Genomic DNA, 23,014 nt, shown 5'->3' on the forward strand with positions numbered 1-23,014 from the left:
GGGGCAGCCGAGTCCCCCGGGGGACAGACCCCGCCGCCCCCTGAAGGCACCCCAGATGTTGTCTCCGGCTCCTTACCCCTGACCTCCGACACAGCAGAGTCATCGAGGGCTTGGAACCGATTGGAGAGGGGGATCAGAGGGGAGCCGGTGAGCCCTTCCGTAGGCACCGTAGCGGTCAGGGGGGGGGGGCTTTAGGTTTTTTTTACCCTTTTCCTGTTCTTTTTCCTCCGACTACTGGTACTTTTGTCACCTGATTTTTTTGGCTGCTCCACCACCTCCTCATCCAGACTTTCATACTGGGAGGAGTTATCGGAAGCAGCCGCCTCCTCCCTCTCCATCCTCCTGATCTCCTCGCTCACCGCCTTTTCCCCCAGGGCCTCAGAGGCTCCGGCTGCAACCTCCGGGGAGGGGACAGTCATCACCCCAGTCGCCTGGGGCTTATCCTGCCCCCTGTCCCTTCGGCGCCTCACCTGTTGCCACTGGTGGGCAGGTGTATTCGCCTCGCCTTTCCTCCCTGACCCCTCAACTCCCCTCCCGCCCCCACCTCCAGTTCCAGCAGAAGATGAACCACTGGGGACCCCCCCGCGGCCCTCCTCCACCTGACCAGAGATGGTGTTGGAAAAGGAATGTAGGCAGCGGCTATACGGGTGACCTAGATCACCACACAGGTGACACCTAATGTCACCACAGGCCGCGGCAAGATGACCTACCCCGCCACACAAGGCACATTTCTGCAGCTTGCAGCCCGCGCTGAAGTGGCGAGGGTCACCGCACCTGTGGCAGACCTTCGGCTGCCCCTGGTAAAAGATCAGGATCCTGTCCCTCCCCAGAAATGCTGAGGAGGGGATGTGGGTGACAGTACCGCCTGAGACCTTCAACCTCATCATGAAGGTCCAGCCCCCTGACCAAATGCCAAACTCGTCCCTGTTCTTTTTTGGGACGTCCGTGACCTCCCCATAGCGGGAAAGCCACGTCATAATATCGACCCCAGAGAGTGACTCGTTATTGGTTAGAACGGTCACCCTCTTTACGCCATTTTGGCGAGACACCACCTGCACGGCAAAGTCTCGCCAGCCGGGCTCCCCCTTCACCAGTTCAAAATTCGACCAGAAAAGCTCTAGGCCCTCCGGCCGAACAAAACTGATGTCGAAGATGGGGGTACCAAAAGGATGAATCAGGGCAAAGATGTCAGTCGCCCTGAAGCTCATCTTCAGGAGGAGCTCCACGACCCTCGATCTTGGCGGGCACGCTTCACTGCCCCTCCACCGAAGACGGACCACATTCCTCCTGGCCACCCCCTGCCCGGCTGTCGGTAGGGACCACATTGTTTCCCCCTCCCTTTTATCTTGGAAGGCAGCCTGGCCATGCCTGTCCAGCCAAAAGGCCAGATCCACCTCTCTTCCCTCTACCGTGATCGTCCGTTCTCCCTTCTTGAGGGCCTCCAGAAAACGGCGTCGCAAGTCACCGTCCCTGAGGTCCAGAGGCGAGGAAACCCCCCGGAAGGACCCCGAGGCCCCCGGCCACTACCCCCGCAAAACTCAGGGGTTCGCGGCCGGGGGAGCAGATGGACCAGTCCCCCTCCTGTGCTCCCCGCTACCAACAGACACTCCATTCACGCACCCTACCGCAGACACCCCACCATTTGCATCCCCAGCCACAGACACATTCGTACCCACACCATCCCCATTTGTGTCCACAATCACCCCACTCGCCCCGCTCCCATTCCCATGTGCACCGGGGGTCAATGTTTTTCTTTTTTTGTGTACACTTTCTGGGCACAGTTTCACTACCACCGTCCATATTACTTGTGTTGCCGGTACTGCCGCCTGCTGGTGGCGTCTTCCCTGCCGGGGGGTTCACTTTTAATGCTGCTGGCCTATCAAGCACCATGCTGCAGGACTTGAGCAGTGCAGCACCACTGCTCCCAGCATACCTGGAGCTTCCTGCTTTACTGGCAGGAAGAGAGCCAGGTGTAGCTCCTCTCACTGCACCATCCAGCCCTGCTGCAGCTTTCCTGGATACCCGCAGTGCCGGAGCCCCTGCTCCAGGTAAGCCCCCAGACACAGCGGACCCCGGCACACAGGCACCCGCATCAGCCACAGCAGCAGCCCCCACAGTGGCACTGGCCGCAGCTGTGGTCTCTGTTGCTCCAGGAGCAGCCACCGGCGCCAAGCCCCGCCCCCGGGCGTGGCCACGCCCACATGGACAGAACCGGCTCTGGAAGCCACGCCCCCAGCGCCCGGCAGCACAGTACTGCTCACTGTGGCCACTCCTACATGGGCGGCCCCCGCCTGGGAAGCCACACCCCCTGCACCCGGCAGCACAGTGCGGCCCTCCGTGGCCACTCCCACATGGGTGGGGGGCGCCAGGGAGGCCACGCCCCCCAAAAATGGCCGCGACGGGACCCCCAAAACCGGCCCAGAGCCGGGTCTACTCTCGGGGGTCCCCGGTCCAGCGGCACCAATTCCCGGAGGCACAGCACCCCCACCGTCACTCCCTTAGCCACAAAGAGCTTGGCCACAGCAACTCCGGCGGCCGGCCCCAGGCTAGGCCACTCCCCCTCGGCGTCCACCGGCGGCAGAGCCCTCAGCACCGACCCCTTACTGGGCCCCTGCGCCGGGGGCCCCGACTTCGCCACGGCCCCCGCCGGGGGAGTAGGCCCCACCACCTTCCTTTTATGAACCGGCTCTGCCGGAGCTGCAGGCCCCGCACTTTTTGCCCCGCCAGATGCCTTACCGGGTGCCTCGGTCCCCAAAAGTGATCCAGATTTAACGGATCCGTGAGTGAGGGACCCAGACACTTTCCCAGCACACGCCGCCGGAGATGCGGCCCCGGCTGCCGGTGTGCCGCCAGCAGTGCAGGTGGCAGCGGCAGTTACGCTTGCCACCCCCCGCATGCCAGCAGGCACACCAGGTGCCAGGCCAGCCCCCTCTCTCACAGGTGACCCAGCCTAAGCACCACCATGGTTTTTGCCCGCCGCCGGGCCGCCCTCCGTGCCATGCTCCATGTCAGACACATCCGACACACCACCTTCATTACTGCAAACAGAGGCGGCGCTCTGCGTGCCATGGCCTATAGTCTCCCCGCCCCCTCGCTGCGGACCCACATCAGGGCCCGAGCCGGGGTGGGTGGCGGGTGCCGCACAACGGGACCGGGGGGCCCCAGAGAGGGGGACATACACAAATTTATGTGTTACCGATGTTTTCTTTTTCATAGCTCTCTTCGCTTTCCTCTTCATCCCCCTCCTGGTTACCTCGTCCTCGCAGATCTCGTCTCCGAACGTCAGCTGGTTAAAACGTACCGGGTACTCAATCCCTGATCTGCTTCATGACGAGGCAGCCCCCCTCACTAGTACTACCACCATCCTCATCCTCCCCTCTGAAGGGCTAGAGTCAGACGGGAGAGCCATCTGCTGAGGGGCTATCCCACTATGCGATGCCTGGAGATCACTTACCAGGCCACCAGATGGCGGGTAGGGCGCAACCTCCTCCTCACAGTCCTCTTCCTCCTCATCCTCCACCGCCACCACCTGGCTGGAGCTCCATGACCCCTCCAGAGATCCAACGGCCATGGCTCTGAACCGGTCGTCGTTCTCCAATTTTTCTCTGAATGGCCCGCTGCCGGCCAGGATGGTACACCGCCGGTTCTCCACCTCCTGGATGGCCTTCTTAATCCTCCTGACCGCGGCAGATAGGTCAGGCTTCTTGCTGCTAGAGGCCCTGTCAGACCTCTCCTGAGCTACCCTCAACTCCCCCCAGAGGGATTTTAGCTTCCTAGAGGCGTCCTCATACTCGCAGAGGTGCGCATGGATGCGGGAGCCATAGATGACAGTGGACTCCTTCGCCACCTTGGTGCCCCAATCAGGGGGCACCGCTGCAGCACCCCTGCACGTACTCGGCCTACCTCCGGGGGGAGGAGCTGCCGCGGCCGTGGCCTCGGGGGTCCCACTGGTCTTCATGACGGACCCCTTGCCTTTTCCGGACCTGGTCATCCCAGCCACGATGGTATTCCTCCTGCCCCCCGCCGGCTTGGACCGGGGGGCAGGAGCTGGGGGCCCAGCCCCGGAGGCCAATCCCACAGCAAGTCTCCTTTCCTGGGAAGGGGGCAGACAAAAAGTCCCAGATGGAAAAGGCAAAACCTCCCTTCCCAGGAGCTCTCTCCACACACCAAACACAGCAGCACACGGCAGGCTCCGCCTCTTCCTCCTCCTGCAACCGTGGCTGCTGGCATGAGACTTGCCCTCCAATAGATCCTTGTAAAAGGATTTAAAGTGTACTCATTCAAATTACAGAGACAATTTAAATTAAAAAGCTTAGACCTGCCTCCACCGCAGGGGGGCTCGCTCGACCCACCACCGGACAGGCACCAGTATTGGGAGAGGGGGCTGGCCGTCAGAGTCCACCGCAGCTCTGGCACAAACCCGGCGACACGGAGGTCGCACAGGCTGGAAAGGACTGGCCGTGTCAGCTTTGCACTTTTTTGGTTTTAGAAGGGCATGACATGCCTATATCTGTGTCTCCCCCTCCTTTTACTCCTCCACCTCTTTTCTTTTCGCATGACTATATGTACTTGTCACTTTTCCATGTGTTAGTTGTGTCTTCTGAGCAGTTTGTCAGCTTTTGGACACTTTTTGAAGGTGTTTTCTATGTGTTTCTATGTGTTTTTGTTTGCCTGCCATTGGTTTTAACGGTGTTCGAAGGTGTTCGACGAACAGTTCGACAAACAGTTCGACGAACATACGGGTGTTCGAAGAACCGAACCGAACTCGAACACTACGGGGGTGGCTCAACTCTAGTGTGGAGTCTGAACTGAATACCGACAGCCTTGTTGATGCTGGTAGTCAACAACTACCCTCTTCTGCTCACAAATCCTTCCCAACATCTGCAGTGTAGGGTTCCAACACGTAGGGTCATCACACACCAGTTGGTGAGCCAGAAGCTGCAAATGCTGCTGAAGCACGGCAAGGGCGGCGGAAGCTGTAGCTGACTTTCTAAAAGGGGCACACAGGCGGCGTAATTTGACAAGCAGATCCGTCAGCTTCAAGTAGGTTTTGAGAAACCGCTGAACCACGAGGTTAAGCACATGGGCCAGGCATGGTACATGTGTGAGCTGCCTCACTTCAGAGCCGCCACCAGGTTCCGGCCATTGTCACACACAACCATGCTTGGCTGTAGGTTCATCAGTGTGAGCCACAGATCTGCCTGCTCTTTCAGAGCTGTCCACAAATCTTCAGCATTGTGCGGTTTGTCACCTAAGCATATTAGCTTCAGCACAGCCTGTTGCCGCTTGGCCGAGGCAGTGCTGCAGTGCTTCCAGCTTGCGACTGATGTGGTCATTTCGGAGATGGAGGCTTAAGAGGAGGAGGAGGCTGTGGAGGATGAGGAGCAGGAGCTGTAGACTGTGGGGGCAACCTTGATAGACCTAGGGCCTGCAATCCTTGGTGTCGGGAGGATGTGTTCCGTCCCAAGGTCCGACTGGGTCCCGGCTTCCACTATGTTAACCCAGTGTGTTGTCAGCGAGATGTACCGTCCCTGCCCACAAACACTTGTCCACTTATCCGTGGTTAAGTGGACTTTCCCATGTAACTGCATTGTTGAGGGCATGGCTAATGTTGTAGGACACGTGCTTGTGTAATGCGGGGATGGCACACCGGGAGAAATAGTGGCGGCTGGGGACCGAGTACCGAGGGACGGCCGCCGCCATCAGGTTGCGGAAAACTTCCTTCTCCACGAGTCTAAAAGGCAACATTTCGAGTGCAAGCAGTCGCAAAATGTGGGAATTTAGTAGTGTGGCCTGTGAGGCGATGGCTGCGTATTTGTCCTTGCGTTCCAAGGACTGGGGTATGGACAACTGAACGCTGCGCTGGGACAAGGACGCGCATGCTGATGGTGCTAGTTGAGAGTATGCAACGAGAGGTGCAGGGCAGGAGGCATCTTCACATGCACTATGGACAGGGGATTGGCTTGCACGCATAACAGCGAAGAAGCAGTGGTGTCACCTGCAGATTCTGTTCCTGAACCCTGGGGTTCGACAAACAAAGTCGGGTGCTTTGCTGCCATGTGCCTGATCATGCTGGTGGTGGTCAGGCTGGTAGTTTTGCTACCCCTGCTGATGCTGGCCTGGCAGGTGGTGGAAATGACCTATTTGAGGTTATCGGCAGAGTCTTTAAAAAACAACCAGACTCGGGAAGACCTAACAGTTGTACTGGCAACTTCCGTCGTGTTGGTGTTACGGGGAATGATTGCCCGCCTTCTGTCTGCGGCCACCACACTGCTTCTTCCTGCCTGTGTGCTGCTGTCCTCGCTCTGCATGTCCTCATTCCAGGTTGGGTCAGTTACTATATCATCCACCACCTCATATTCCACTTCCGCACCCTGGTCCTCCTCCTGACTTTCTGGCAATTGTGTCTCATCATCGTGCAGCTCTTGTGACACTTTCCCACTGTCGCCTTCGTATGACCGTGGCTGCTCAAATATTTGGGCATCGCTACATGCGATCTCTTGCCCCGCTTCAAGTGGACCAGGTGAGAGGCCCGAATCTATAAATGGAAAAGTGAACAGCTCTTTGGAGTGTCCAAGTGTGGGATCAGTTGTCTCTGGGCACGCGGCATGGTGGGAGGAAGGAGGATCAGGGTGAGGAATATGCAGTCCAGACTCGCGGCTACTGAGACTTGACCGTGCGGAAGACAGGGTGGTGGTGGCTAATTGACTGGAAGCATTATCTGCTATCCAACCAATAACCTTTTCACACTGCTCTGTGTTCAATAGTAGTGTTCTGCGGTCCCCTATTAATTGGGACAGGAAGGTCGCGCGCGAGAAGATGTGGGTGTTTGTTGTGGCATAATTTCAGCTTGCCCACGGCCTCGGCATACACCATCACCATCATGTCCAGTTCCCCGTCCCTTGCCACGCGCTTTGCCCATTTTAAATGGAGGACAATATCTTCCACGCTCTCTACAAATGGCTGAATTTGGAGCGAACTTTTATGTGATCCGTGTGATGGACAAACCACAGTTTTAAATAGCTGGCCTGAAGGTAACTATTTTTAACAGCAAACTGGTGTCAATAACTTCAGTGACACACTGAAACAAAATTTTAATGGAGGCCAGTAATGGCAGAATTTAGAGCGAACTTATATGTGATCCGTGTGACGGACAAACAAATAGCTGGCCTGTAGGTTACTATTTTTAACAGCGCCGACCTCGTGTCAATAAGTTCGCTGACACACTGCAACAAAAGAATTTTGGGGAGGAGTCCTGAGGAGATAATTTGCATATTCCCACTGCATTTTGGGGTAAGTGAAGAGTCTCCGCGAGCTCAAAGAACACTGGATTTTGGCTGTTGGAGCTGAAAAGAGGACATCGGTAAACCAGGGGAGGAGTCCTGAGGAGATAATTTGCATATTCCCACTGCATTTTGGGGTAAGTGAAGAGTCTCCGCGAGCTCAAAGAACACTGGATTTTGGCTGTTGGAGCTGAAAAGAGGACATCGGTAAACCAGGGGAGGAGTCCTGAGGAGATAATTTGCATATTCCCACTGCATTTTGGGGTAAGTGAAGAGTCTCCGCGAGCTCAAAGAACACTGGATTTTGGCTGTTGGAGCTGAAAAGAGGACATCGGTAAACCAGGGGAGGAGTCCTGAGGAGATAATTTGCATATTCCCACTGCATTTTGGGGTAAGTGAAGAGTCTCCGCGAGCTCAAAGAACACTGGATTTTGGCTGTTGGAGCTGAAAAGAGGACATCGGTAAACCAGGGGAGGAGTCCTGAGGAGATAATTTGCATATTCCCACTGCATTTTGGGGTAAGTGAAGAGTCTCCGCGAGCTCAAAGAACACTGGATTTTGGCTGTTGGAGCTGAAAAGAGGACATCTGTAAACCGCGCGCCGGCATTTTTAAACTTTTTTTGAAGCTTTTTTCACTGTTTTCAGAACATTAACAATAAGAACATGGAAGAGTCCAGGAGACATTTGGTGAGCTGCATATCCTGCTACATGTTCACAGACTTGCCAGTGGAAAAGCCAAACTTCACATGCCAGAAATGCAAGCTTGTGTCCCTGTTGGAGGAAAAGTTGCGAAATCTAGAAGAGAGGTTAACTACCTTGAAAATCATTAAGGAAGGTGAAGAGTTCTTAGACAGAGCAGAATTATCTCTTCATGATTCAAAAAGAGAAGAAATTCGAACTGCACCTGACGAAACAGAGGAATGGAAGCATGTGACCCACAGAAGCAGGAGGATCGAGAGGCAGTCAGCACCCATACTGCTCAGGAACCAGTACCAGGCTCTCACGCAGGAGAACCATGAAGAAATACAGCAAAATAAGACTTTGCCAGCAATGAATAACCTTGTAAGCCCTCAGAATCCTCCTGGATGGAAAAAGAAGAATGTTGTGAAGAAAAAACGGAGAGTGGTGGTCATGGGGGATTCCCTGTTAAGAGGAACAGAGGCCGCTATCTGCAGACCAGACATAACCTCAAGAGAAATGTGTTGTCTTCCAGGAGCAAAAATTAAAGATGTGTCTGACAGGATATCAAGACTCTTCAGACCTACAGATCACTACCCATTCCTGCTAATACATGTGGGGACAAATGACACCGCAAGAAAGGACCTGGAAACCATCTGCAGTGACTTTGAAGACTTAGGCAAGAAAGTGAAAGAATTGGGAGCGCAGGTGGTCTTCTCATCCATCCTCCCAGTGGATGGCCATGGAACAATGAGGTGGAATAAGATTCTACAGGTGAACAACTGGCTACGTCGATGGTGCCGTCAACAAGGATTTGGATTTCTGGATCACAGAATGAATTACCTATACGATGGACTACTTGCTAGAGATGGGGTGCACCTTACGAAGACTGGAAAACATGTATTTGGAAGTCGCCTTGCTACACTCATCAGAAGAGCTTTAAACTAGAACAATGTGGGAAGGGAAGCAAAAGGTCAGAAAAAGCCATACAGCTGACAAATACTATTGAGATCTCTGCTACTGGAAGTGGAAAGGAAGAACAAAGACAAAATTTAAATAATAAAAATATGGGAGGAAGAGAAACCAATCACAAACTAAAATGTTTTATACAAATGCACAAAGCATGGGCAACAAACAAGGAGAATTGGAACTACTAATGCAGGAAAAGGAATATGATGTCATTGGAATCACTGAAACTTGGTGGGACGATACACATGATTGGAATAAAAGGCTAAAAGGATACAACTTATTTGCAAGAAACAGACTTGATAAACGAGGAGGAGGTGTTGCATTGTATGTTAGAAAAGCGTATATCTGCACAGAGATTGAAGCTTCAGAGACTGGGAGTTCTGTGGAAACTGTTTGGGTAAGAATACAAGGAGAGAACAACGGAAAGGACACCATTGTAGGCATTTACTACAGGCCACCTGGGCAAGCTGAAGATATGGATGAACTCTTTATGTATCAAATGACCAAGTTCTCCAAAAAATATGACGTAGTGGTCATGGGAGATTTCAACTATCCAGACATTTGTTGGGAATCTCTCTCAAGTAAAACTAACAGGTCAAGCAAATTCTTATCCTCTCTTGCTGACAACTTTATCTTCCAAAAGGTAGGGGAGAAAACAAGGGGATCTGCTACTTTGGATCTAATCCTTATAAACAGGGAGGAAATGGTTGAGGAGGTAAAGGTGGCTGGGACCCTAGGAGGCAGCGATCATGCTATTATAGAATTTTGGATAACTAGAGGAGGAAGACATGTGAAGACTCAAACTTCAAGGTTAGATTTTAGAAAGGCAGATTTTAAGAGACTCAGAAAGAGAATAGGAGGGATCCAATGGCTGGATGTCCTTAAGGACAAAAATGTCCAGGAAGGATGGGAAATTTTTAAAAATGAGATTCTCAAAGCACAATCGTTAACAATCCCAAAAAGTCGGAAGAATGGGAAGCATTTAAGGAAACCAGGATGGATGAACACAGAACTTAAACACATGCTAAAAAGAAAGAAAGAAATGTTTATTAAATGGAAAGAGGGAGGCATATCTAAAGAAGATTATAATGCAGTCTGCAGATCCTGCAGGGCACGTATCAGGTTAGCTAAAGCTGACAATGAATTAAGGCTTGCAAGAGATGTCAAAAGCAATAAAAAAGGATTTTGGGGGTATGTCAAAAGTAAAAGAAAAGTCAAAGATGCTATAGGATTTTTACAGGATGAAAATGGAGAAATGGTAAGAGAGGATGTTGAGAAGGCCGAACTTTTTAACTCCTATTTTGCATCTGTTTTCTCTCAGAAAGAAAATGTAACATCAACTGATCTTCACTGTCCTTTTAAAGGAATAGAGGAATCCAAGTTATCTGTAAACAGAAAGATTGTGAGGGAATATTTAGCTAACATAAATGAGTTCAAGTCTCCAGGTCCAGATGAATTACACCCCAGAGTACTGAAGGAGATCGTAGAAGAAATTTTAGAACCACTCTCCATAATCTTTGAAAATTCTTGGAGAACAGGAGAAGTCCCAGAAGACTGGAGAAGAGCAAATGTTGTTCCTATCTTCAAAAAGGGGAAGAAGGTGGACCCAGGGAACTATAGGCCGGTGAGTCTGACTTCTATACCAGGAAAGATCTTTGAACAAATTATTAAACAACATGTATGTAAGTACCTGGATAAGAATGAAGTGATTAACCAGAGTCAGCATGGGTTTGTAACTAACAAGTCATGTCAGACTAACTTAATTTCCTTCTATGACAGAATCACTGACTGGGTGATTCTACCTCGATCACCCGTCTGCATTCCACCGAAGCGGCCTTAAAAAGGACCGCTACCCCGCTATACGGCTCGGCCGCAAGAGACCAGTATGAGGGCCCGCACCTCCACTCCCTCCTTGCTTTGTAAATGGCCCCCATGTCCGTTAGTCTGGTCTCCTGCAAAAATAAAATGTCAGCCTCAAGTCGGTTGAAAAAATCAAAGGCCATAAATCTGGCCGCATCTGACTTTATACTGGCGACATTAATCGACGCAGAGTCAACGGGGTAGGTTCCGCCATCATGGGTGATTGAGTTAGACGGCCTTCTTTTTCACCGCACCCCTCGATTTACTTTTTTCACCCTCAGAGGAGGAGCCAGACTCTCCCCTCCTCTTTAGTGACACCGAGGTGTCCATAGCACCCGTCACCACCTTCCCAGTACCGGGTTCCTCACCCCTGGACCCCAGAGCAGTCCCCCCCCCAGAGGAAAGTGAGCCCTCCGGAGGACGGACCCCGCCGCTCCCTGAAGGCACCTCAGATGTTACCGCCGGTCCCTCACCCCCGACCTCCGATACAGCAGAGTCATCGAGGGCATGGAACCGGTTGGAGAGGGGGATCAGAGGGGAGCCGGTGAGCCCTTCCGTAGGCACCTTAGTGGCCAGGGGGGGGGGCCTTAGATGTTTTTGCCCCCTTTCGGTTCCTCCTCCGACTCTTACTGGTCTTACTGTCACCTTTTGTTTTAGGCTGCTCCACCACCTCCTCGTCCAGACTTTCATACTGGGAGGAGTCATCAGAAGCAGCCACCTCCTCCCTCTCCATCCTCCTGATCTCCTCGTTCACCGCCTCCTCCCCCAGGGCCTCAGGGGCACTGGCTGCCGCTTCCGAGGAGGGTACAGACATCACCCCAGTCGCCTGGGGCTTATCCTGCCCCCTACCCCCACGGCGCCTCACCTGATGCCACTGGCGGGCAGATGTATTGGCCACGCCTTCCTTCACTGGCCCCTCAGCCCCTCTCCCGCCCCCACCTCCAGCATCAGCAGAAGATGAACCGCCAGGGACTCCCCCATGGCTCACTCCTGCCTGACCAGAGATGGCGTTAGAAAAGGAGCGGGGGCAGCGGCTGTACGGGTGACCTAGGTCACCACACAGGTGACACCTAATGTCACCACAGGCCGCGGCAAGATGACCTACCCCGCCACACAAGGCACATTTCTGTACCTTGCAGCCCGCGCTGAAGTGGCGGGGATCACCGCACCTGTGGCAGACCTTCGGCTGCCCCTGGTAAAAGATCAGGATCCTGTCCCTTCCCAGAAATGCTGAGGAGGGGATGTGGGTGACAGTACCGCCTGAGACCTTCAACCTCATCATGAAGGTCCAGCCCCCTGACCAAATGCCAAACTCGTCCCTGTTCTTTTTTGGGACGTCCGTGACCTCCCCATAGCGGGAAAGCCACGTCATAATATTGACCCCAGAGAGTGACTCGTTATTTGTCAAAACGGTCACCCTCTTTACGCCATTTTGGCGAGACACCGCCTGCACGGCAAAGTCTCGCCAGCCGGGCTCCCCCTTCACCAGTTCAAAATTCGACCAGAAAAGCTCTAGGCCCTCCGGCCGAACAAAACTGATGTCGAAGATGGGGGTACCAAAAGGATGAATCAGGGCAAAGATGTCAGTCGCCCTGAAGCTCATCTTCAGGAGGAGCTCCATGACCCTCGATCTTGGCGGGCACGCTTCACTGCCCCTCCACCGAAGACGGACCACATTTCTCCTGGCCACCCCCTGCCCGGCTGTCGGGAGGGACCACACTGTCTCCCCCTCCCTTTTATCTTGGAAGGCGGCCAGGCCATGTCTATCCAGCCAAAAGGCCAAGTCTACCGCTCTTCCCTCTACCTCGATCGTCCGTTCTCCCTTTTTGAGGGCCTCGAGGAAACGGCGCCGCAAGTCACCATCCCTGAGGTCCAGAGGTGAGGAAGCCCGCCCTGAAGATCCCGAGCCCCCAGCTACTACCCCCGCAAAACTCCGGGGACCAGCAACCGGGGGGGGCAGATGGACCAGCCCCACCCCCACTACCAACAGACACACCATTCTTACTCCCTTCCACAGACACCTCAACACTTGTATCTTCAATCACAGCCACATCCATACCCACGCTATCCCCATCCACGTCAATAGTCACACCCCTTGCCCCACTCTCACTCACATGCACACTGGGGTCAAAGTTTTTTTTTTTTCTGTAAACATTTTTTCCCTGCAGCAGCACTGCCGCCACCTGCTGGCAGCACCTTCCCTGCCGGGGGGTTTTGGGAACCTGGTGCTGCTGCCATTTTTGCCGGCGCCCCTGCCCCAGATAAGCCCGTGGGCACAGAGGACACCGACAGGCAGGCACCTCCTCCGTTGTCTGCCGCAGCCGTGGCACCACTGCTCCCAGCAGTAGCAGCTGCCGGCGCTAAGCCTTTTCGGGTGGAGCCACGCCCACTTGGGTGGGGTTTGCCCGCGAGCCCACGCCCCCCGCACCAGGCAGCACGGTGGGGGCCCCAGAGGCCACTCCCACCAGTGCCATGGGTGACAGGGAGACCAAGCCCCCCGCACCAGGCAGCACAGTGGGGGCCTCAGAGGCCACTCCCACCGGTGCCTTGGGTGACAGGGAGGCCACGCCCCCCGCACCAGGCAGCACAGTGGGGGCCCCAGAGGCCACTCCCACCGGTGCCGTGGATGGCAGGGAGGCCACACCCCCCACACCAGGCAGCACGGTGGGGGCCCCAGAGGCCACTCCCACTGGTGCCGTGGACGGCTGGGAGGCCACGCCCCCCGAAGCCGGCCGCGCCGGGACCCCCGAAGCCGACCCGGAACTGGGTCTACTCACAGGGGCCCCTGGACCAGCGGCACCAGCTCTCAGGGGCATAGCACCCCCTACCGTCACACCCTTCACCACAAACAGCCTGGCCACCCCAGCTCCGGCAGCCGGCCCCAGGCTAGGCCACTCCCCCTCGGCACCCACCGGCGGTGGAGCCCCTCGCGCCGACCCATTACTGGGCCCCTGCGCAGGGGGCCCCAACCCCGCGGCGGACTTTGCCAGGGGAGCAAGCCCCACCTTTCCTTTATGAGCCGGCTCTGCCGGAGTCGCAGGCCCCGCGCCCTTCACCTTACCATGTCTCTGGGTCCCTGAAAGTGATCCAGATTTAGTGGATCCGTGCGTGAGGGACCCAGACACCCCAGCACACGCCGCCGGAGATGTGGCCCCGGCTGTCGGTGCGCCGCCAGCAGAGCAGGAGGCAGCGGCAGATGTACAAGCCGCCCCCTGCACGCCAGCAGGTGCACCAGGTGCCAGGCCAGACCTCCCTTTTACAGGGGATCCAGCCTGAGCACCACCACAGATCACACCCACCGTCGGGCCGCCCTCCGTGCCATGCTCCATATCAGACACCCCTGACGCACTGCCTCCATTACCACAAACAGAGGCAGCGCTCTGCGTGCCATGGCCTATAGTCTCCCCGCTCCCTCGCTGTGGACCCACAACAGAGTCCAAGCCGGGGTGGGTAGCGGGTGCCGCACAACGGGACAGGGGGGCCCCAGAGAGGGGGACATACACAAACTTGTGTGCAACAGTTGTTTTCCTCCTCTTTTTTTTTTGCTTTCCTCTTCATCCCCCTCACGGGTGCCTCATCCTCGCAGATCTCATCCCCGAACGTAAGCTGACCAAAACGTATCGGGGACTCGATCTGCTGGATCTGCTGCATGATAAGGAAGCCCCCCTCACTGCTACTGCTCCCATCCTCCTCATCCTCCCCCTCGCTCCCGCTGCCCTCTGAAGGGCTAGAATCGGACGGGAGAGCCATCTGCTCAGGGGCTATCCCGCTATGCGATGCCTGGAGATCACTTACCAGGCCACCAGGCGGTGGGTAGGGTGCAGCCTCCTCCACGCATACCTCTTCCTCCTCCTCCACCGCCTGGCTGGGGCCCTGCGACCCCTCCAGAGCCCCACCGGTCATGGCTCTGAACCGGTTATCGTTTTCCAGTTTCTCCCGAAAGGGTCCACTGCCCGCCAAGATGGTGTTCCTGCGGTCCTCCAGGTCTTGAATGGCCCGCTTGATCTTCCGGACCGCGGCGGATAGCTCAGGCTTCTTACTGCCAGAGGCCCTCACGGACCTCTCCTGAGCCACCCTCAACTCCCCCCAGAGGGAACTTAGCTTCTTTGTGGCGTCCTCATACTCGCAGAGGTGCGCATGTATACGGGAGGCATAGGTGACGGTTGCCTCCCTCGACGCCTTGGTACCCCAATCAGGGGGCACCGCTGCAGCACCTCCGCTCGTACTCGACCTACCTCCGGAGGGAGGAGCCGCCGCGGTCGTAGCCTCGGGGGTCCTCCGGGTCCTCATGGCGGACCCCTAGCTGCCTCGGCCTGATGTTGTCGCCTTAGCCTGGTTGGTGTTCCTCCCATCCCCCGCCGGCTTAGACCGGGAGGTGGGAGCCGGGGGCCCAGCCCCGGAGGCCAGTCCCACTCTGAGTCTTGTTTCCTGGGAAGGGGGCAGACAAAAAGTCCCAGATGGAAAAGATTACCTCCCTTCCCAGGAGCTCTCTCCACAGCAGCACACAGTCCAGGAAGCACACTGCACTCAGCTCGCTGCAGGCTCCACCTCCACCACTTCCTGTCAGAAACTGCAACAGGCTGAACTGGAGCTCTTTTATTATAAAAATATGAAACAAACCATAAAAACACACTACACAAAGAACCAAGACACAAACCCCAACGAAACACAAACAAGTCCAAAATTATAATGTCCAGTATAAATTATAAAGCAAAGCAAAAATGTCCTACAATGTTCATAGAACATAAAGTCCACTTCCCAAAATCCCCCCAGCAAGGGAAGACCTTAACCTTTTTTTTAAACAAGCAAAATATCCCCTTCCAACATTCACTCACATTCATACCCATACATTTATACTTAACCCTCAAAAAAAAAAAAAAAAAAAAAAAAACTGGCCCACTGCCATAAACTAAAGAAATAGGCCACCTGGCCGAAAACGTAATACACAGCAACACAGCAAACTATTTTTTTTTTTTTTTTTTTCCCAAAATATTTTTTTTTTTTTTTCCCCCTTTTTTCCCCTTTTTTTCCCTTTCCTTCTTCCCCTTTTTTCCCCTTTCCTTTCCCACCACCATTTTAACACCCAAGGTCCCACGAAAGTCTGTGGCCTTATCACAACAAGGTCCCACTAAAGTTTGTGGCCTTTTCACACATCAAAAAGGTCCTTTTGCCTTTACTGGCATCCCGCAGGACGTCCAAAATTTCATACACAAAGAAACCACCAAAACCCCTCCCCCCTCCCCCCTAAAGCCCCCCACCCAACCTAAACTAACCCCCCCACACACACATCATAATACACATACCACATAATATACATACAATAAACGAAATGCATTTTTTTTTACATAACAGTACAATACACAACATAACAATATATCTACGCAACATAACAATCTTAAACCAAAATCAGACCCAAGTTTGGTGCTTTCAAGCCCCATACTCCGGTTTCCAATATCTCAAAAACAAAAAACTACACGTGAGGGTAACAGCCCACCACCAGGAAACTGGAGACTACAGAGGCTCTCACCCTAATCTAACACACAACATCCTGTCCCTCCCTATTAAAGAAAAAGAAAAACCTGTCCCTACCACCCTACCAATCTTTCCCTACCTGTCCCTACCTGTCCCTCTCTGACCCTCACTACCAACCTAATACTAACTACCTGTCCCTAAGACTGTCCCTATCTGTCCCTCCACATCTATCTGACCCTACAAATAAATATAAATATAAAATATAGAAAGGGACTAAACTAACCCTATCACAGACACACATACCCTAACTCTCCCTAGGGCACATTAAATGAGAACCCCCTCCATAGAAGGGAAGCCCTCCCTGCACCCAGCCTCTCATACTCCAGCGAGCGCACTTTTGCCAGGTCACCCAGGATGTTCCTAATCACCTCTTCCCGGGGGAGGACTTTCTGCTGGGTGGACACTAAACACCGTGCATTCCACGTGTCACTAAACTAACTAACCTAGTCACTAAACTAACTAAGAAGACAGTGCCCCGATCTCGGCCACCAAGGGACCTGAATGCCCCATAGGCCCATTCCGCATAGGAAAGGCCTGCCAGCCTAGGCCAGCCAATGGAAGCACCCACCCTACTGTAGACCTCTGTATTAAAGGGACATTGAAGCAGGAAGTGCTCCATGCTTTCAAGCATGCCGCCACACTCCTCGCGGGGACAATCCCGGTCATCAGAGTTCCTGTACTTCAGGTTGCCCCTCACATACAGTCTCCCATGGAAGCAGCGCCAAGTCAAGTCCCAAAACTTCAAGGGGATCCGCTTAGAGTTTAAGAACCCGAGCCCCACCTCCAGATCCCGGCTTGGGCAATCCTTGAGGGCCAGGGGCTTCTGGAAGTGGGTCAACAGAACCCTATTGTCAAGTAACCTCCTTGACAAGGTCCTGATCTCCCACACTCCCAGACCCCACCGGCGGATCGCCTTCACAACCAGGGTAGCATAAGCCGGAAGATGCCCATGAGGCGTGCGAAGGTCCTTCACCCGCCCTCCTGTCTCCCATTCCTGGAAGAAAGGCCGAAACCACCCCCTACAGGAGAATACCCATGGAGGAGCCCTCTCTAACCAGAGGTTGGCGATGTTTGCCTTAAGAAAGGTGTTTACTAGAAACACCACCGGGTTGACCATACCCAACCCTCCTAGTCTCCTCGTGCGGTACGTGACCTCCCTCTTGATCAGGTTCAGCCTATTCCCCCATAATAGTTGGAAGAACAGGCTGTAGACCCGTGTCCAAAGAGGTTCTGGCAAGATGCAGACGCTGCCCAGGTATATTAATAAAGGGAGAAAATACCCCTTGGCCAGGTTAACCCTTTCCCTCAGAGTCAAGGACCAACCCTTCCACTGATCCACCTTCTGGGCGGCAATCTTAAATCTGCCCTCACAGTTTTGCTGGGGATAGTCCCCCGGGCCGAAACTGATGCCTAAAATTTTTGCTGTGGCCTGAGGCCCTGGAAGGGTGTCTGGGAGATCGAAACTTGGATCTCCCCCTCCCAGCCAGAGACTCTCACACTTATCCCGGTTGATCATGGACCCAGAAGCCACCGAGTAGCGCTCAACTTCAGACATAACCCAGTCCGCCTCCTCTCTCGAGGATACAAAGAGGGAAACGTCGTCGGCGTACGCCACTACCCTCAAGGTGGCCTCTGGCTCCGCCCGGTCCATCCCGACTCCCACCAACGGTCCGCGTTCCACTCTCCTTAAAAAGGGGTCGATCGCGAACACGTATAACAGTGGGCTCAGAGGACAGCCCTGGCGGACACCAGACCTCACCTCAAAAGGGGGTCCGACCCAACCGTTCACAAGCGGAAAAGTCTCTGCCCCATTGTATAATACTCTCAACCAATCAACAAACCTCCCGGGCAGACCGTACCTCAGAAGGACGGACCAGAGGTACTCATGGTTAACCCGGTCAAAGGCCTTCGCCTGGTCTAAGGACAGCAAGTACCCCTTCCAGTGACCTGCCCTGCCCTGCTCCACTGCCTCTCGGACACCGAGCACAGCACTAAAAGTACTGCGGCCTGGAACAGAGCAGTGCTGGGCCCCCGAAAGGAGCCGGGGTGCAAACTTCACCAACCGATTAAAAAGCACCTTTGCCAGAACCTTTCGGTCCGTATTGAGAAGCGCTATGGGACGCCAATTCTCAATACGGGACGAGTCTTTACCCTTTGACAGGATAATCAGGGCGGACTTCCTCATTGAACCGGGCAGAAAGTCCGAGGAGAGACATTCATTAAAAACCTCAGTCATGAGGGGGACCAAAGAGTCCCTAAAAGTCCTGTAAAACTCGGATGTTAAGCCATCCGGACCGGACGATTTTTTGGGCCGGAGCCCATCAATGGCCCGTCTCACTTCCTCTTCCCTGATTGCTTCTGCCAAAACATGAAGAGAGGGGTCATCCCCTGGCTCAGGGATGGTTTCAGCCAGGAAAGCCGACATCTCATCCCGATCTGGATCCCTCCTTCCCAAGAGGTGCGAGTAGAAGGATCTGACCACCTCCAGGATCCCTGATTTGGATCTGTTCAGGGAACCCGTACTGTCGATCAGTCCTGTTACCATCTTGCAACTCACTGACATCCTGCAGTTCCTGTAGGGGTCGGGCGAGCGGTACCTCCCGAAATCCCTCTCAAAAACTAAGGATGTGTGCCTATCATACTGGCACCCCTTGAGCAAGGCCTTCACCCTGGAGATTTCCTCACGGTCCCCTCCAGTCGAGACGAGCTGCTCGAGTTTCCTCCCCAGCTCCCGGTACAGGCGGTACCTGTTCAGGCCTCTGAGGCTCGAAAGCTGACGAAAGAACCCCGCAACCCTTGTTTTGAAGATCTCCCACCACTCAGACTTACTGCTACAGAGACCCAAGAGAGGTACCTGGCTCTGAAGAAATTCCTCAAAGGATTGTCTCACATCCGCTTCTTCCAACAGGGACAAATTCAGCTTCCATAGGCCTCTCCCTATCCGGGGAGTCTCTGCAACATTCAAGGAAAAGGAAATGAAACAGTGATCGGAGAATTCCACCTCAATAGCGGACACTGCAGAAGAGACGGCTTCCTCCTTTAAAAAAAACCTATCTATCCTAGACCTACAACTACCCCTATGAAAGGTGAAACCCCCGTGACCTGGGGTGTGCCGGATGTGGACATCCACCAGGCGAGCTTCGCTTGCTATGCTGTTAAGGGTATTACTATCAAAAGCCAGCCTTCGGTCTCCGGGGCCTCCCCTATCACGGGATCTAGTTATAGTATTAAAGTCCCCACCGAAGACCACCTGCCGGCTGGTAAAAAGATAGGGCTTGATCTTCAGGAAGAGACATTTACGGTCCCACTTTGACTGTGGACCATAGATGTTAATGAGCCGGAGCTCCTGTCCCCCCATGAAGACGTCAAGGACCAAGCACCTCCCCATTTCTACCTCGATCACCCGTCTGCATTCCACCGAAGCGGCCTTAAAAAGGACCGCTACCCCGCTATACGGCTCGGCCGCAAGAGACCAGTATGAGGGCCCGCACCTCCACTCCCTCCTTGCTTTGTAAATGGCCCCCATGTCCGTTAGTCTGGTCTCCTGCAAAAATAAAATGTCAGCCTCAACTCGGTTGAAAAAATCAAAGGCCATAAATCTGGCCGCATCTGACTTTATACTGGCGACATTAATCGACGCCAGAGTCAACGGAGTAGGTTCCGCCATCATGGGTGATTGAGTTAGACGGCCTTCTTTTTCACCGCACCCCTCAATTTACTTTTTTCACCCTCAGAGGAGGAGCCAGACTCTCCCCTCCTCTTTAGTGACACCGAGGTGTCCATAGCACCCGTCACCACCTTCCCAGTACCGGGTTCCTCACTCCTGGACCCCAGAGCAGCCCCCCCCCCAGAGGAAAGTGAGCCCTCCGGAGGACGGACCCCGCCGCTCCCTGAAGGCACCTCAGATGTTACCGCCGGTCCCTCACCCCCGACCTCCGACACAGCAGAGTCATCGAGGGCATGGAACCGGTTGGAGAGGGGGATCAGAGGGGAGCCGGTGAGCCCTTCCGTAGGCACCTTAGTGGCCAGGGGGGGGGCCTTAGATGTTTTTGCCCCCTTTCGGTTCCTCCTCCGACTCTTACTGGTCTTACTGTCACCTTTTGTTTTAGGCTGCTCCACCACCTCCTCGTCCAGACTTTCATACTGGGAGGAGTCATCAGAAGCAGCCACCTCCTCCCTCTCCATCCTCCTGATCTCCTCGTTCACCGCCTCCTCCCCCAGGGCCTCAGGGGCACCGGCTGCCGCTTCCGAGGAGGGTACAGACATCACCCCAGTCGCCTGGGGCTTATCCTGCCCCCTACCCCCACGGCGCCTCACCTGATGCCACTGGCGGGCAGATGTATTGGCCACGCCTTCCTTCACTGGCCCCTCAGCCCCTCTCCCACCCCCACCTCCAGCATCAGCAGAAGATGAACCGCCAGGGACTCCCCCATGGCTCACCCCTGCCTGACCAGAGATGGCGTTAGAAAAGGAGCGGGGGCAACGGCTGTACGGGTGACCTAGGTCACCACACAGGTGACACCTAATGTCACCACAGGCCGCGGCAAGATGACCTACCCCGCCACACAAGGCACATTTCTGTACCTTGCAGCCCGCGCTGAAGTGGCGGGGATCACCGCACCTGTGGCAGACCTTCGGCTGCCCCTGGTAAAAGATCAGGATCCTGTCCCTCCCCAGAAATGCTGAGGAGGGGATGTGGGTGACAGTACCGCCTGAGACCTTCAACCTCATCATGAAGGTCCAGCCCCCTGACCAAATGCCAAACTCGTCCCTGTTCTTTTTTGGGACGTCCATGACCTCCCCATAGCGGGAAAGCCACGTCATAATATCGACCCCAGAGAGTGACTCGTTATTGGTTAGAACGGTCACCCTCTTTACGCCATTTTGGCGAGACACCGCCTGCACGGCAAAGTCTCGCCAGCCGGGCTCCCCCTTCACCAGTTCAAAATTCGACCAGAAAAGCTCTAGGCCCTCCGGCCGAACAAAACTGATGTCGAAGATGGGGGTACCAAAAGGATGAATCAGGGCAAAGATGTCAGTCGCCCTGAAGCTCATCTTCAGGAGGAGCTCCACGACCCTCGATCTTGGCGGGCACGCTTCACTGCCCCTCCACCGAAGACGGACCACATTCCTCCTGGTCACCCCCTGCCCGGCTGTCGGGAGGGACCACACTGTCTCCCCCTCCCTTTTATCTTGGAAGGCGGCCAGGCCATGTCTATCCAGCCAAAAGGCCAAGTCTACCGCTCTTCCCTCTACCTCGATCGTCCGTTCTCCCTTTTTGAGGGCCTCGAGGAAACGGCGCCGCAAGTCACCATCCCTGAGGTCCAGAGGTGAGGAAGCCCGCCCTGAAGATCCCGAGCCCCCAGCTACTACCCCCGCAAAACTCCGGGGACCAGCAACCGGGGGGGCAGATGGACCAGCCCCACCCCCACTACCAACAGACACACCATTCTTACTCCCTTCCACAGACACCTCAACACTTGTATCTTCAATCACAGCCACATCCATACCCACGCTATCCCCATCCACATCAATAGTCACACCCCTCGCCCCACTCTCACTCACATGCACACTGGGGTCACAGTTTTTTTTTTTCTGCAAACATTTTTTCCCTGCAGCAGCACTGCCGCCACCTGCTGGCAGCACCTTCCCTGCCGGGGGGTTTTGGGAACCTGGTGCTGCTGCCATTTTTGCCGGCGCCCCTGCCCCAGATAAGCCCGTGGGCACAGAGGACACCGACAGGCAGGCACCTCCTCCGTTGTCTGCCGCAGCCGTGGCACCACTGCTCCCAGCAGTAGCAGCTGCCGGCGCTAAGCTCCGCCCCTTTTTGGGTGGAGCCACGCCCACTTGGGTGGGGTTTGCTCGCGAGGCCACGCCCCCCGCACCAGGCAGCACGGTGGGGGCCCCAGAGGCCACTCCCACCGGTGCCGTGGATGGCAGGGAGGCCACACCCCCCACACCAGGCAGCACGGTGGGGGCCCCAGAGGCCACTCCCACTGGTGCCGTGGACGGCTGGGAGGCCACGCCCCCCCGAAGCCGGCCGCGCCGGTACCCCCGAAGCCGACCCGGAACTGGGTCTACTCACAGGGGCCCCTGGACCAGCGGCACCAGCTCTCAGGGGCATAGCACCCCCTACCGTCACACCCTTCACCACAAACAGCCTGGCCACCCAGCTCCGGCGGCCGGCCCCAGGCTAGGCCACTCCCCCTCGGCACCCACCGGCGGTGGAGCCCCTCGCGCCGACCCATTACTGGGCCCCTGCGCAGGAGGCCCCAACCTCGCGGCGGACTTTGCCAGGGGAGCAAGCCCCACCTTTCCTTTATGAGCCGGCTCTGCCGGAGCCGCAGGCCCCGCGCCCTTCACCTTACCAGGTCTCTAGGTCCCTGAAAGTGATCCAGATTTAGTGGATCCGTGCGTGAGGGACCCAGACACCCCAGCACACGCCGCCGGAGATGCGGCCCCGGCTGTCGGTGCGCCGCCAGCAGAGCAGGAGGCAGCGGCAGATGTACAAGCCACCCCCTGCACGCCAGCAGGCGCACCAGGTGCCAGGCCAGACCTCCCTTTTACAGGGGATCCAGCCTGAGCACCACCACAGATCACACCCACCGTCGGGCCGCCCTCCGTGCCATGCTCCATATCAGACACCCCTGACGCACTGCCTCCATTACCACAAACAGAGGCAGCGCTCTGCG

The sequence above is a fragment of the Phyllobates terribilis genome, unplaced genomic scaffold (assembly GCF_046119375.1).
Source record: "Phyllobates terribilis strain yellow unplaced genomic scaffold, ASM4611937v1 Scaffold_1__5_contigs__length_1240528914, whole genome shotgun sequence".
NCBI lineage: Eukaryota > Metazoa > Chordata > Amphibia > Anura > Dendrobatidae > Phyllobates > Phyllobates terribilis.